The sequence below is a fragment of the Morus notabilis genome, unplaced genomic scaffold (genome assembly GCF_000414095.1).
Source record: "Morus notabilis unplaced genomic scaffold, ASM41409v2 Scaffold225, whole genome shotgun sequence".
NCBI lineage: Eukaryota > Viridiplantae > Streptophyta > Magnoliopsida > Rosales > Moraceae > Morus > Morus notabilis.
This window is the reverse complement of record NW_010357850.1, coordinates 35,760-50,338: the sequence shown is the minus strand read 5'-3', so window position 1 is coordinate 50,338 and position 14,579 is coordinate 35,760. Positions and strand designations below refer to the sequence as shown.

Sequence of the window (14,579 nt, the reverse complement as noted above, 5' to 3'; positions counted from 1 at the left end):
CTCTTCCTCAAGATCAGAAAACACCATGTTTTGGTCGAAACATGGGTCATGAACCACAATCGCAAGATCATTTGGAGCTGGAGCAGGGGAAGTGATTTGTACCTTTGATGACTGTTTGTGATCTTCAGGTGCAGACTCCTCAGCATGGAGAGCTTGGTCACCTAATGATTCGAGGAAGAAGGATTAGTGGCTGTGTCCATGGTCGAAGGAGGAGAAAGCAGCGGATGGGACTTCAGGACTTTCCGGTGAGCGGCGCAAGGCGAAGCGATGATCATCAGAGACTTCGCCGGAGCTGCTGAGATAGTGTGTCTCTGAGATGAACTGTTCCAACCTTGTCCACGAGCTCTCACCATGTTGAATCTTGAAATTTCTTCTGCTTAGTGATTTAGGTATCACACCCTAAATGGTTGGGACAGGAAGGAACGTGAAACGGAGGAGAGAAAGAATGACACAGAGAGGCCTTTGGGTTCAAAAGATTATTCAACACAATTTAAGCAACATTTTAATAACTCAAAGTTTCCCTTGAAAAATAAAGAGCAGAACGACATGTCAAAGCAATTAGTGAAAATGCACAATACGACATCGACATAGGACAATGAAAAAATTGTTAACAACAAGACTCAACCACCCAGATAACGAAACAGAAAAACTCAACGGCTAGATGTTAATTCCACAAGTTGCTTAAGAACAGTTAATTTGTATACGTTGAGAATGGCCTCAATTCACAAAAACAAACAAAAAAAATGCATTTTTTTATTATAATTATTATTAAACAAAAAAAAAACTAGATGCAGAATGCAAGCTCATGTCAGGTGTTTACAACAATTAATCTCATAGATAGAATCTGTACTAACAGAAAGTGAAATAGATTTGAAATCTTATCATGAACGTGTGTGTGTGCATAACTACCTTAAATATTTCCTCACAATTACTTTCAGTTTCAGTCTTTTGAACACTAGAAAGAAACTTGTACTTGTTCAAACTTACCTAATCATCTAATCTCTCTGTAAATCTCATAGATTTTGGTAGCTTTCACTCTATCATCTATTCTTTGAGATGTAGGTAGCTTTTTCCAGTCTCTTGGTACATCACTATGTGATGTCACCCCCCCCCCCCCCCCCTTTTTTTTTGTGTCCCCCCCCTCATTTTTTTTGAGTGAGATCTGCATTTGTTTTTTTTTTTTCTTCTGTAAATTGAGAGATTAGAGTCCAAGAATGGATAGATATTCTTAATCCCAAGTCACGAGGTACATCACTTTTCTGTCATAAAAAAATTCGACATCAATAACCAAGATTCAATACTAAGGTAGTGTGCTCAGGTGATTGTTCATGTCAGGAAACAAAACTAATCCAACTTCCCATTTTCCAGATTCGAAATGTGAAACTTACTATTGAACCACTAGATGAGTCAGTGAAATGCAATCCTAATTGAAATGAAAAGTAAGCAAAAACTAAACAACACAGATGCCTAGGGTCTTTCTCAAGTAAACAAATCGCACTGAGTCAAGAGCTTTAGTAAAAATACCAGCCAGCTGGTTTTCTGTAGCTACATATTCTAGTACAACCTGTTTGCTGTCAGCTAAATCACGAATAAAATGATACAATATGTCGATGTGTTTTGTTATTGAGTGTTGTACGGGATTCTTTGAGATATTAATTGCACTTGTGTTGTCACAATAAACCGTTAGAACCTCTTGCTCAACCCCATAATCCTCTAGCATCTGTTTCATCCACAGAAGTTGTGTGCAACAACTTCCAGCTGCAATATATTCTGCTTCGGCTGTGGAAAGAGAGATGGAGTTTTGCTTCTTGCTGTACCATGACACAAGATTGCTTCCTATGTAAAAACATCCTCATGTGGTGCTCTTTCGATCATCTGCATTTCCTGCCCAATCCGCATCACTGTACCCTGCTAGGTCTGGATTTGAATCCCTTGAGTACCAGATTCCATAATCAGCCGTGCCACTAATGTACCATATAATTCTCTTTACTGCTGCCAAGTGAGTTTCTTTGGGATTTGCTTGGTACCGAGCACAGACACCGACACTAAAACATATGTCGGGTCAACTTGCTGTCAAGTAAAGAAGGCTTCCTATCATGCTTCTGTATAGGGTTGGATCCACTGAGACACCATCCTCATCCTTTGTCAATTTCACGTTAGTTCCTATGGGTGTTCTCATGTGCTTTGAGCTTTCCAGGCCGAATCTCTTCACTAGATTCTTTGCATACTTTGCTTGTGAGATAAAAATCCCTTCCTTAAGTTGTTTAACTTGCAAACTTAGAAAGTAAGAAAGTTCGCCAACCATACTCATTTCGAACTCCTTGGTCATTTGGCTGACAAACTCGTCAACCTTTCCCTGTGAGGTGGAACCAAACACAATGTCATCAACATATATTTGAGCAATTATAATCCCTGTTTTAAAATGCTTGATAAACAAGGTTTTATCAACTCCCCCTCTTTTATATCTTTTTTCAACAAGAAAACTGGTTAGGCTTTCATACCATGCCCTAGGAGCTTGTTTGAGGCCATATAGAGCCTTTTTAAGTTTATACACATGGTTAGGAAAGTGTGGATCCTCAAAGCCCTTTGGTTGCTCAACATATGCTTCCTTATTTAGAAAACCATTGAAAAAGTACTTTTCACATCCATTTGATGAAGTTTGAACACTAGCACACAAGCAATAGCTAGAAGTAATCTAATTGACTCTAGCCTTGCTACCGGTGTAAAGGTCTCATCAAAATCTATTCCCTCAACTTGAGTATAGCCTTGAGCAACCAATCTGGCTTTATTTCTCACGATGGTACCAAATTCATCAGTCTTGTTTTTGAAAATCCATTTTGTACCAATGACATTTGTACCTTCGGGTCTAGGAACTAGGATGCAAACATCATTCCTAACAAATTGCTCAAGCTCCTCTTGCATAGCACTTACCCATGATTCATCTTGTAAAGCCTTTTTGACATTCTTGGGCTCAGTTTGAGGAGTGAAACAGACAAACCTGACCATGTTGTCATAGTGTTGCCTAGGTAACTTTCTGGTACGGATACCTTCATTTGGATCACCAATGATTGCCTCTGGAGGATGATTTTTCAAGGTCCTTGTACCTGGTGTCCTGTGTACAGGGTTAGCAATGTCAAATTCATCACGTTCTGCTTCATCAGTTTGCTGCAAAACTGTTTCTGGTGTATCTGTAGCAGGTTCTGTAGCTACAGATCCTTCTGCATCAGAATCATCAGATTCTGTCTTCATTGGTTTGGCTTCTTCAGTAAAGCTCTTAATGGATTTTTCTTTGGAGAATTCTGAATAGTCTTTCATGTCATCGAAAACCACATTGGAGGATTCCATGATGGTTTGAGTCCTCATGTTGTAATCTCGATAGGCACGGCTATTTGTAGCATATCCAAGGAAGACCCCTCCATCACTTTTGGCTTCGAACTTGCCGAGATAGTCCCTGTCATTGAGAATGAAACACAGACATCCAAACACGTGAAAGTATTTAACATTTGGAACCTTACCTTTCCATATTTCATATGGAGTTTTGTTTGTGCCTCGTCTTAGGTACACCCTATTTATGGTGTAACAAGCTGTACTGACAGCTTTAGTCCACAATCTTAAAGTGAGTTTCTTTGCATTTAACATCACCCTTGCCATTTCTTGAATGGTCCGATTCTTTCGTTCAACTACCCCATTTTGTTGAGGTGTTTTTGGTGCTGAAAATTCATGTGCTATACCATTCTCATCATAATAATTGGCAAAGATAGCATTTTCAAATTCCTTACCGTGATCACTTTTGATTCGAACTATCTTACCAATGTTACAATCTTTTTCAGTCTTCAACTGAATGCACAGTGTCTTGAAAGCTCCAAAGGTGTCTGATTTCTCTCTTAGAAAATCCACCTATGTGTACCTAGAAAAATCATCCGCACAGACATAAACATATCTCTTACCTGCAATGCTTTCAACATGCATAGGACCCATGAGATCCATATGCAACAACTCGAGTACCTTGGATGTTGCAATTTGTTATAACGCCTTGTGTGTGGTCTTGGTTTGCTTGCCAAGTTGACATGGACCACACACTCCTGGCGTTTTCTTACCTAGCTTAGGTACTCCACGAACAACTCCTGCAGTAACAATCTTGGTCAGTGTCTTAAAGTTCAACTGTCCCAGCCTTTGGTGCCATAACTCAATTGCATCCAAGGTGGTGTTGTGACACGTGTGTGCAGGAGTGTGTGATGGTGGACTCGTGAGCATATAGCAATTATTAGAAGACCTAGAGCCTGCCAAAACACATGAATCGTCAAAGTCAAATACTTGGCATTTTTCCTTTGTGAACTTGACAAACAAATCTTGATCACACAGTTGACTTATACTGATCAAGTTTGCCTTGAGTCCATCCACATGTAGCACGTTCTTGAACCTTGGGAATCCGTTCACATTCAATATTCCCTTACCAAGAACACAGGCTCTGACTCCATCACCAAAGGTCACGTGTCCTTCAGATGAACTTCGATAATCTGTTAGAATATTTCGATCACCTGTCATATGTCTAGAACAGCCACTGTCAAAGTACCAAGAGTCAGTAGTACTAGTTTTCAGAGAAGTATATGCGACAAAACATCTTAAATAAGATTTTTTAACCTAAATTTTTCTTGTTTTTCTATCGGTTAGATCAATTTTGGTCATGGGGAATTTCTTTTATTTTCCATTATTAGGTAGATAAAACTGCATTCTTCTATTCAAGGCATTTTGATACTTATAACACCAAGGTCTTATATGTCCAGGTATGTGGCAGTAATGACAGATAGGAACAAAATGCTTCTACTTGCGTTTTGTGACAGATTTCATACCTGACCTTACCTTAGTATTCTGCTCATGGTTGTCATCTGACTTGTTTGTGGCCTTCACGAATGCCGATTTTGCACCAGAACTCTCACCAGTGTAATCAAGACCAGTGTGATCGGTACTTGGTTTTTGTTGAGATAGGAGATGGTCCAGTTTAGTCGTTCTAGAGTTCAGCAACCTTAGGTTTCTTTGAGTTTGCTCTAATTCTAGTCTTGTTTCTGCAAGATCCCTTTTCTTCTTTGCAGCCTCAGACTCGTATTTGGTCACTATGACCTGGAGTTCTTCCTTTTCCTTGTTAAGGCTTTTAACCTGCTCTTCTAAAGAAATATTGACCTTGCAAACCACTGTCCACTTGGAATACATTTTTTCATATGCTTTTTGGACCTCTTCAGTATCAATGTCTTCCTCCTCACTGTCTGTATCAATATCAGATTTAGATTCTGCGGAAACATCCTTCTTGCTTATTTCTGTACCTACAGATTCTGGTACAGAGGCATCCTTGCTGGTGGTTTTTCTGTCTGAAAGGCTGTAGTCACGTTGAATGCAACAAAATTACTGCTGTGCTCTTCATCCTCATCTTGACTTTCATTGGAACTTTCATCATCACTCCATATGGACTTCATGGCCTTGTTCTTCTTTTTCTTCAAAGTGTTTGCACACTCCGCTTGTATATGACCATATCCATCACACTCTCTGCATTGAATTCCTCTTCCCTTCTTATCTGAGTCAGTTTGTTTTGAGCCTTGAGGATTAAATCTCTGCTTCCCAGTCTTAGAGAAATCTTTGAAATTTCCCTTCTTTTTCATCCTTTTCAAAATCTTCTTGAAGTTTTTTGTGAGAAGCGCCAGAGATTCTTCTAGTTCTCCTTCATCTTCAAATTCCTCTTGATTGCTCTGTGATTCTACTCCAGATCGAAAAGCCATTCCTTTCTCCCTCTTGTTCTTAAATTTCAATTCGAAAGTACGAAGAGAACCCATGAGTTCATCAAGTTTCATTGAGTCAACATCCTTAGCATCTTCTATAGTAGCAACTGATTAGTGCATGAAAATGCACCCTAAATACTGCTTTTGATTTATATAATATTAAAATATTTAAGCTTTAATTAAGCAATTCCATTATTTTTATTCATAATATTTTTAATTGGAATTTGTCTAGTTTTTGCTTAATTATTTACAGATAAAAAGTAGTACAAAAAGCTACACAAAAATAAGCCATGAAAGCCATATTTTCAACCACCCGGAGCCAAGCCGAGTCAAGCCACCAAGCAAAGCCACTGCACCAGTCAGCGTGGAAATCTGTGCCCGCTTCTTCTTGCCATCGCGCGCCTCACGCGTCAGCAGCACGCGGCTCATCAGAGCGCGCGTTGCTTCCATGCAACCGTCAGTGCGCGTCCAAGGCTTTCCTCACGTGGGTCCCACACGACAGCGGCAACCTGCCTCTTTCTTCCGCGCGCGACAGCTGTCCTCCACTCTACCCGCGCCAACACACTCTAACCAGTCTGCCTACGACACGTGGCGCGTTTTCTCCTCACTGCCAATCACGTTGCGACACGTGTCCCCACGGTGTTGAATCTGAATTTCTCCTTCAAAATAAGAGCAAATTGGCCAGATTTCTTCCCCAAATCAAATATATGATTTCTCCTAATTTATGTGTAATTTTATTTTATTTCCTTTTCTTTTGCAATTTTCTATTTTTATTATTTGTTTCGTTAATTGATAGGCAACCTCCGAACACTATAAATAGAGAGGTTGGCCTAAAGTTTTCGGAAGCTTTTAATATTTAGTTTTCTGTCGTCTTGCTGTCAGTCTCATATTTTCTCTCTAGAACTTGTGAGAATGTTTTGCAAGCTAGGCTAGAGTTTTCTTGGTGAGGTTAGAGATGAACTTCTATTGAGCGACCCAATTCGGGGTTTTGATTCCTTGTACTGTAAAGTTCAACATCTGAATGACTTAAATCTCATCTATTTTTCTATTACTTTTTAAAATATTATGTGTCAATTTTTATATAAGTTCAGTCACGCTTTTCTTATGTAATTATGTCATGCATTATTTTGTTATTCAAATTATTTTACAAATTGTCTTTTACTACAATATTGTCAAATTGATATATTGTCGATTTTAGATAACTTGTAAGGATAATATTTCTGGAGTCAATATAGAGATTTAATTTATTCGATTCTTTTATTTTGTGAATCAAAACTTGAATTGGTGAACGAGACATTAGGGATTCTCGACACCTTACCATTTTCACTACTAAATTTCTCCACACAAATTTCCTCCTTTTTATTTTATTTCCAACAAAATCTCAAAAACTCGTATTTTTCTTTAATTCACTTTTCTCTAACGCTCTTATTCTGTTAGTCTTTCTTGTTATTTTGTTATCTCTCTGTGGATACGACCGCCCTTCTGTGCTACAATTGACCGCTTGTGAACATCACTTTTGGGCGTTAATCAAATTTTGATGCCGTTGCCGGGGAGGTGCTATTAGCAAGACTGATCAGTAGATTTTTAAGCCAAAGAGGTAAGTATACATTTATTATTATTTTCTACTCTTTCTTATCATTTATTTCAAAAAAAAAAAAAAAATTCTTCCTTTGGTTTACATGTGAACTTTTGGAGTCTGTGTTCATTGTTGCTCTTTCCGTTTATCATTATTATTATTATTTTATTTTTTTTTATCTTCTCTTTCTGTTTATTTAAAAAAAAAAAGTTGCTGCAAGTTTCCTTCCACATATTCAATCTAAGTTTGCTACGAACTTTTTTTTTATTCCACCGTCCGTCCTGTATTCAAAACCCAAAAAAAAAAAAAAGGTTCCTTTTATCATTATTTTTAATTCCCGTAGTTTTGTGTTGCTAAAAAAAAAAAAAAAAACTCACACTTCTAGTATTTGTTTTTATTGCTAATTTTAGTTTCCCTTTTTAGTTTTAGAATTAATTGTGATTTGATTTTGTAATCTTTTATTTTTGATAAATTAGGATTTTATTTTGTTTCCTCATTTGTATAATTTAATTGTTAATTATTTAATTGTTGCTTTATTTAATTTTTCCTTTTATATTTTCATTAATTCTTAGGATTATAACTAGGATTGTAATTAATTGACTATTCCTAATCTAGGAATTTCATAATATGATAGATTTAGGCTTTTAACCTTAGGAATAGTTTCCATTAATTAGATTTCATTTCATAATTTATTCAATAAAATTTAATAATTGATTTTGAGGATAATTGTGTGGTTACGTGGAAAGTACAATCAGAGGGAGATCTATCTAGGAAAGTTGGTACTTAAGTAGGCCTCGCCCTACCAATCTTTCCTGGGAACGTTGCTCTGTCTAGTAGACTATTCATTAAGCCAAGAGCTATAGTCTTTCCTGAGAGCACTCTCGGTGGTTACAATTTACGTTACTATATAGTTATTTTCTTTTGCTTTGATTAAAAATAAAAACAAAACAAAAAAACAAAAAAAACACAAAAAAATTACAAAAATTAAAAAAAAACCGCTTTGGGTGAATGCATCGGTATAGAGACGAACTAGGGAGATTTGCTCAACGTCCGGAGTTAGAAATCCCTAGTGAAATTCTATCCGGCTCGTCTTCTACGCCTCCGTCTTCACACTCGTCGTTGGAATTCATATTTGAAAATCTATTCACAATGGCACAACACGAGGAAGTTCAGCAGAGGACGTTGCAAGATTACCTGCACCCAACGCGTACGGCCACCCCATCTTGCATTATGTTCCCACTGAATGCACCACCCACGGATTTCAAGCCGGGCATGATTGCACTTCTCTCAACCTTTCACGGGTTGGAGAACGAGAACCCCTATGTACACATCTGGGAGTTTGAAGAGGTGGTGGCCACCTTTCACAGTCGTGCTGAGGCCACAAATACCATCAGATTAAAGTTTTTCCCTTTCTCTCTGAAGGACAAGGCCAAAAGTTGGCTGTATTATCTTAGGCCCAAGTCTATTGGTACGTGGGAAGAAATAACGATGACATTCTTCAACAAGTATTTCCCACACCATAAGACTAATAATTTGAAACGACAGATCTCGAATTTCACTCAGAAGGAAAACGAAACTCTTTATCAAGCTTGGGAGCATTTTAAGGATCTGTTAAATCTGTGTCCCCACCATGGATATGAAAGTTGGCACCTCGTAAACTATTTCTACGATGGACTCACAATCCGAGAACGCCAATTTGTTGAGATGATGTGCAATGGAGATTTTCTCCAGAAGGATCCTGACGAAGCTATCGAGTACCTGAATGAGTTAGCTGAGAAAGCTCATACTTGGACTGGACCAAGTGCTACTGAGAGCACCAGTAGGTCCCGACCAGTTGGAGTTTATCAATTAAAGGAAAAGGACAGCCTCAAGGCCTAAGTTGAAGCTTTAAAGAAGCAAATTGATGCCCTTAAAAGTAAAGATAGTAAAGGATCCTACATGGTGGCAAGGACAGAGGCACATGAGCCTTGTTTAGTTTGTAGTGGAATGAGCCATCTAACTCAGGATTGCCACACTTTAAGTGAAATGAGAGGGGTATATGAGGAGCAGTGCAATGCATTTGGGCACATACAAGAAGCCTTACGGACCTTTCTTAGAATCTTACAATCTTGGTTGGAAAAACCACCCGAATTTCAGTTGGCGAGATTCGAACTAACAAGCACAATCATCTGGAGGGCAATGGAGATCAGAGCAACAATCTCAACCACCAATGACATATTTTGCGCCTCAGAATAACATGCAGCTGAAACAGAATTCTCTAGAGGATACCCTAAAAGCTTTTATGGACGCGCAAAATAAGACGAATCAAAGGGTTGATTCAATGCTCACGTAGCTGGTGGAAGAGAACAAGGAAATGAAAAGTCAGATCACAAAGCTGACAGAAGCTTTAACCGTTCAAGAGCGCAGTAAATTTCCATCACAAGCCCAATATAATTTGAGAGGACAAAACATGGCTCAAATTCCTTATTCTATAATACTTTTGTTAGAACCGGTTATGAGCTTTTACTGTGTTTTCTTATAAACTCATCAGGCTGATTTCAAACTGTATTTTTTTGGTAGAAAAAAAAAAAAGGAATGATTCACAAACTTGGCTATCTAGAATTCTAGCAAACGAGGTGAGGCTACTTTTACTACAGAGAAATTGGCATAAGCATCTGTTGATGCTGTCTTAAGATGTTTTTGAACTAGTTGCATGTCGTACATTGAGCATACACTGAGATCACATGTCTCCGGTAAAATTGAAACTTTTGTTGGCACTTTTACAATTAGGTTGCAATAGTTTCACTTTCATATTTGAGACACATCATGTCCCAACAGCCATTCGAAAATTATACTTGCTTAGCATACAAGCATTTTGGTAGAGCTATGTTTGCTGCTAATTGACAATGCAAAGGTTGTGACTTCTGTTAATAAGACTTATTTATTTTTAGCATGAAGGAGAACCATGTTCATTTTTTTCCGTTCCACATTTGTTCTATAAATTTCAATTAGCATATAGTAGGATTTAGGAACCATTCTGGTCTTTATAGAAAATAAGGAAGGTAAGAATAACAAATCGGTCAATTTGTACTGTTAGAACCAGTTATGTGCTTTTACTGTGTTTTCTTATAAAATTGATTAAGGATTACCAAAGCAAAACACAAAAGCAGAGTAAATACCATGCAACGATTAAACGTAGTTCAGTCAAACCAACCTACATCCACGGGGCCATGCCCAGACATCAAGCAATCCACTAATAGGTAAAAAGTTACAGACACCAATCGGACTTAACCAACTCAAGACTCCCTCTTGACTATCAACGCCGCTGTGTCTAACACCCTAGTGGCTAGCTTTGGCGAGCACCACTCGTCTTCAAACGCCTTCTCCCGAAAGCTCACAAAATCTTCTCTCAAAGAACAAAATCGATGAACGCTATATCTCTTCAACTTGTGCACTCCGTACTTTATCAGAATTGCAGTCCATGAGTAGATTCCTCGTGCAGCAACATTTTATAAACTGATCTTAATTCAAAACCAGAATCTGTCTCAGAATCTGTAGTTACAGATAAGACAGTTATCAGTTTAAAATTCAAAGCACGTAATCTACTTCGCATATTCCAGTTTCAGTTTTCTTGACCCAGATTCTCAGCACTCCAATCTCTTTTTAGATGATATCTTGATCTTCAAAACAAATTCATCATGAAATACGGTTTTGAATAAACCTCTTATTCAAACTAAAACAAAATCTATAACAGATATTTGTCTCAATTTCAAATCCTGGTTTAAATCAAAATACCAACACAATCTTGATCTTTTCCACGAAATCCTCAGAGTCTTATCTTAATTCAAAACTGTGAAGCTGATTTCTTCTATTTGAACGAACCCAAAAGCTGATCTTCTTCTATTCGAACGAACCCAACAAATTCGAAAGACTAACTCCAGATTTTGTTAAAATGCACAGCATTACTTAAGGATCCAAACGACTCAAACAAAAGCTGTACGACATTTCTTGACACTTTCGGACTTAACCAACTCAAGACTCCCTCTTGACTATCAACGCCGCTGTGTCTAACACCCTAAGTGGCTAGCTTGGCGAGCACCACTCGACTTCAAACGCCTTCTCCCGAAAGCTCACAAAATCTTCTCTCAAAGAACAAAGACGATGGACGCTATATCTCTTCAACTTGTGCACGCTGTACTTTATCAGAATTTTGGTCCATTAGTTAATTCCTCGTGCAACAACCTTTTATTAACTGATCTAATTCAAAATCAGAATTTGTCTCAGAATCTGTAGTTACAGATAAGATAGTTATCAGTTTAAAATTCAAAACACGTAATCTGCTTCGCATATTCCAGTTTCGATTTTCTTGACCCAGATTCTCAGCACTCCAATCTCCTTTTAGATGATATCTTGATCTTCAAAACAAATTCATCATGAAATACGGTTTTGAATAAACCTTTTATTCAAAATAAAACAAAATCTTTAATAGATATTTGTTTCAATTTCAAATCCTGGTTTAAATCAAAATACCAACACAATCTTGATCTTTTCCACGAAATCCTCAGAGTCTTATCTTAATTCAAAACTGTGAAGCTGATTTCTTCTATTTGAACGAACCCAAAAGCTGATCTTCTTCTATTCGAACGAACCCAACAAATTCGAAAGACTAACTCCAGATTTTGTTAAAATGCACAGCATTACTTAAGGATCCAAACGACTCAAACAAAAGCTGTACGACATTTCTTGACACTTTCAAAATAAACAATCCAAACATGAAGCCCAACTAAATCAACCAAAGCCCAAAACATATAAAGATAGTCAAAACGACCCACACGACTCAACAACTTTACTAGTGTGATATCCGTGCGGTTGCGCGGATATTTAATAATGTAATTAATAGTAATTTAAATGAAAAAACCGTATGAAAAATTTGATATAACACTATAACATGAACGTTTTTTTTAATAACAAAAAAATATGTTAGCATTATTAAAATAATGTAGTTATTAATATTAATGAAAAAAATCTAAACACAATTCGTTTTTTCATTCGAACGTTATTATTTTTTTTTTTTTATAACAGTATCATTATATAAACATAATGAAATGCATATATAAATTTTATGATAAAATGTGGAAGAATATAAACTCGTAGAACTTATTTCTGTCGTTCAGATTCTCACTTTTGTGTATGACAGAAGTCTCCACAATGTGAAATTATGTCGTACAGAAATGTTGCCTGTCTTTATTCAACTATACAAATTTAAACAAAACGTGAATGCTGCTTTATTAAACTAAAATACAATAAATTGTATTATCATTATTACAAACATTACATAATAATACTGCAAAAGGAGAAAATAAAAATACATTCTTTACAATACATTTATTATAATATTTACATCATAAACATTTCTGTACTCAAATAATGCTGTATTTTTGTATAACACGCTTTCATTTAATGTTTAAAGCATCATATCATTTCTTCGTCTTCTAATGTCGAACCAACGTCATTCATGAATAATAATGGTATAAACATATCATTATAACAGCATCCCTACATAAGTACATTTTTTTTATTCAATTAATTTTAACTAATTTTTTTTCCCATTTACTATTGTATGGAAATAGTGTATATTATTTGTATACACTTTTCTTCACATCGAAACAAACTGTTTTGAGTAAATAATGGGAAATAGCAACAGTTTATGTACAATAACAGCTTATATGGACAATACAATATAAAAAAAGGTAAAGAAATTAGTTCATTAGATATACAAAATTCGGTTCAGGTATTCCTCTTAAATTGCTAACAACAGTATGATAAGTAAGTGAAATAGACTTCAACAATGTTCTTTAGTGCCAACTAAATTATTACAAAATTTAGAGAAATGAAGAAAACAAAAGGCAGAATAGAGAAGAATGAAATTATAAATATAACGGAAACAAAACCTAGAAGACTAACCAAAATGTTACAGAGGATAGCAAAACACAGAAAACAAACTAAAATATGGAAGAAAGACTTAAAGTTTAAGTTAATTTGGTTCAGGCATTTGTCTTAAATTGCTGACAACATGTATCTAAAATAAGTGAAATAGACTTCAGCAATGTTCTTCAGTGTCAACTAACTTATTAAAGGATTTATGAAAAACGAAGAAGAAAAACGGGCATAATAAGAAAGAACAGAGAAGTAATTGAAATTTGATTCAACAATATCTTTAACTGCCAGCTAAATTATTAAAGGATTTATACCAATTACAAAAGAAAAATTAAAAAAACGGCAGAAGTAAAGAAGACCAGAAGTATGAGACAAATGAAATTGTAAACATAAGAAAAATAAAACTCAGAAGACTAACCGAAATTTATAAAAGGAAAAGTGGTTGAAAATGAATCATCAAAAAATAAATCTTTGAAACTAAAGAACCAAAAAAACTGCTTACCGATAAAAGAACGTTAAAATCGTTAAGAAATAGATAAAAAATATAAATCCTTAATAATTCGGACAACGGCAAAAATTGTTAAATCATCATTAATAATTACTTTATATATGGTAATGATAAAAGGATAAAACATTATCATCACCAAAGAGGAGCATGATTTTAAGAAAAACAAAATTCTCGTAAAACAGGAGAAGTATAAGAGTATAAATCTCAAATAATACGGGCAACGTCAAAACCTGCCAAAGCACTATTAACTACTCAATACATGGCAACAGTGAAAGAAAAATACATCATCATCCCCCAAAAAATAGAATAGAAGGAAAAAGCAGACTCTTAACAGAAAAATAAAACACATTCAAATTAAATGTAAGTTTAAAATTACGTTAACAAAATTAATAAAAACACAATAATAGCAACATGATACAGTAAACAGATATAGTACCATTTTAACATATTCACATACAGAATCCTGATAATATGAGACATCAACTTTTGAAAGCAGCGGAAAAGAGCATGTAAGAATTAAGAAATATGAAGGACAATAACCAAAACTCCAAAACAGTTGCAACCAAACAGAACAAAGCGAAATAAAAAACAGAAAGAGGAGGGGAAAAAGGTAGAAACCATGGATTATAATAGTATGAGAACAAAAGGAAAGATAAAGTACGAAATGCTACTAATAAAATGAAAGGCAGAAAATATATATGAAGAGAACAAAGTTATGTTCATCCCCGGACAAACAATCCTGCAAATACAGATAAAGTAATGTAATAATTATATAAAAAACAGGTGTTACGCAACATGAAAGGCACCGGAA

The 14,579-nt window shown here is 35.9% G+C and overlaps 1 non-coding gene across 1 annotated transcript; it reads right to left on the bottom strand.

Annotated features, from left to right (window-relative positions):
• Positions 1–8,874: 8,874 nt before the first annotated feature.
• Positions 8,875–8,981, bottom strand: LOC112094808. The gene has a single exon (XR_002903688.1). It is a non-coding gene; the product is annotated as a small nucleolar RNA R71 (small nucleolar RNA).
• Positions 8,982–14,579: the final 5,598 nt, after the last annotated feature.